We start from the raw sequence: 2,500 nt of genomic DNA, 5'->3' as shown, positions 1-2,500 counted from the left end.
ACCAGAGAGGCCGAGAAGCGGGGCCACTGCCCGCGTGGTTCCCCCTCTCTGGTCTTGGGGACTTAGCCTGTTTGCAAAACCACCCCTTACCGTGTCACTCGCCCAAACACCAGAGAGGCCGAGAAGCGGGGCCACTGCCCCCGCTGTTCCCCCTCTCTGGTCCTGGGGACTTAACCCAAACACCAGAGAGGCCGAGGAGCGGGGCCCAACTCTACCCGAATTTCAACCCCTTTTTCGGACCCAGAGACCCGGGAGCGGCCCCCTATCTCCAGGCGGCTCTCCACCTCCCTTTTACCCGATTTAGAGCCCCTTCTTCGGCCACACACACCTGCTATCGGCCCCCTACCTCCAGGGGGCCCTCCACCTCACTTTTAACCCAATTTAGAGCCCCTGCTTCGGCCACACACACCTGGGAGAGGCCCCCTATCTCCAGTCGGCTCTCCACCTCCCTTTTACCCAATTTAGAGCCCCTGCTTCGGCCACACACACCTGGGAGCGGGCCCCTATCTCCAGGCGGCTCTCCACCTCCCTTTTACCCGATTTAGAGCCCCTTCTTCGGCCACACACACCTGCTATCCGCCCCCTATCTCCAGTCGGCTCTCCACCTCCCTTTTACCGGATTTGGAGCCCCTGCTTCGGCCACACACACCTGGGAGCGGGCCCCTATCTCCAGGCGGCTCTCCACCTCCCTTTTACCCGATTTAAAGCCCCTGCTTCGGCCACACACACCTGGGAGCGGGCCCCTATCTCCAGGCGGCTCTCCACCTCCCTTTTACCCGATTTAAAGCCCCTGCTTCGGCCACACACACCTGGGAGCGGGCCCCTATCTCCAGGCGGCTCTCCACTTCACTTTTAACCCAATTTAGAGCCCCTGCTTCGGCCACACACACCGGGGAGCGGGCCCCTATCTCCAGGCGGCTCTCCACCTCCCTTTTACCCGATTTAAAGCCCCTGCTTCGGCCACACACACCTGGGAGCGGGCCCCTATCTCCAGGCGGCTCTCCACTTCACTTTTAACCCAATTTAGAGCCCCTGCTTCGGCCACACACACCGGGGAGCGGGCCCCTATCTCCAGGCGGCTCTCCACCTCCCTTTTACCCGATTTAAAGCCCCTGCTTCGGCCACACACACCTGGGAGCGGGCCCCTATCTCCAGGCGGCTCTCCACCTCCCTTTTACCCGATTTAAAGCCCCTGCTTCGGCCACACACACCTGGGAGCGGCCCCCTATCTCCAGGCGGCTCTCCACCTCCCTTTTACCCGATTTAAAGCCCCTGCTTCGGCCACACACACCTGGGAGCGGGCCCCTATCTCCAGGCGGCTCTCCACTTCACTTTTAACCCAATTTAGAGCCCCTGCTTCGGCCACACACACCTGGGAGCGGGCCCCTATCTCCAGGCGGCTCTCCACCTCCCTTTTACCCGATTTAAAGCCCCTGCTTCGGCCACACACACCTGGGAGCGGGCCCCTATCTCCAGGCGGCTCTCCACCTCCCTTTTACCCGATTTAAAGCCCCTGCTTCGGCCACACACACCTGGGAGCGGCCCCCTATCTCCAGGCGGCTCTCCACCTCCCTTTTACCCGATTTAAAGCCCCTGCTTCGGCCACACACACCTGGGAGCGGGCCCCTATCTCCAGGCGGCTCTCCACTTCACTTTTAACCCAATTTAGAGCCCCTGCTTCGGCCACACACACCTGGGAGCGGGCCCCTATCTCCAGGCGGCTCTCCACCTCCCTTTTACCCGATTTAAAGCCCCTGCTTCGGCCACACACACCTGGGAGCGGGCCCCTATCTCCAGGCGGCTCTCCACCTCCCTTTTACCCGATTTAAAGCCCCTGCTTCGGCCACACACACCTGGGAGCGGCCCCCTATCTCCAGGCGGCTCTCCACCTCCCTTTTACCCGATTTAAAGCCCCTGCTTCGGCCACACACACCTGGGAGCGGGCCCCTATCTCCAGGCGGCTCTCCACTTCACTTTTAACCCAATTTAGAGCCCCTGCTTCGGCCACACACACCTGGGAGCGGGCCCCTATCTCCAGGCGGCTCTCCACCTCCCTTTTACCCGATTTAAAGCCCCTGCTTCGGCCACACACACCTGGGAGCGGGCCCCTATCTCCAGGCGGCTCTCCACCTCCCTTTTACCCGATTTAAAGCCCCTGCTTCGGCCACACACACCTGGGAGCGGCCCCCTATCTCCAGGCGGCTCTCCACCTCCCTTTTACCCGATTTAAAGCCCCTGCTTCGGCCACACACACCTGGGAGCGGGCCCCTATCTCCAGGCGGCTCTCCACCTCCCTTTTACCCGATTTAAAGCCCCTGCTTCGGCCACACACACCTGGGAGCGGGCCCCTATCTCCAGGCGGCTCTCCACTTCACTTTTAACCCAATTTAGAGCCCCTGCTTCGGCCACACACACCTGGGAGCGGGCCCCTATCTCCAGGCGGCTCTCCACCTCCCTTTTACCCGATTTAAAGCCCCTGCTTCGGCCACACACACCTGGG

Source organism: Centroberyx gerrardi, chromosome 2 (genome assembly GCF_048128805.1).
Source record: "Centroberyx gerrardi isolate f3 chromosome 2, fCenGer3.hap1.cur.20231027, whole genome shotgun sequence".
Lineage (NCBI taxonomy): Eukaryota > Metazoa > Chordata > Actinopteri > Beryciformes > Berycidae > Centroberyx > Centroberyx gerrardi.
Note: the sequence above shows the minus strand (reverse complement) of the source record.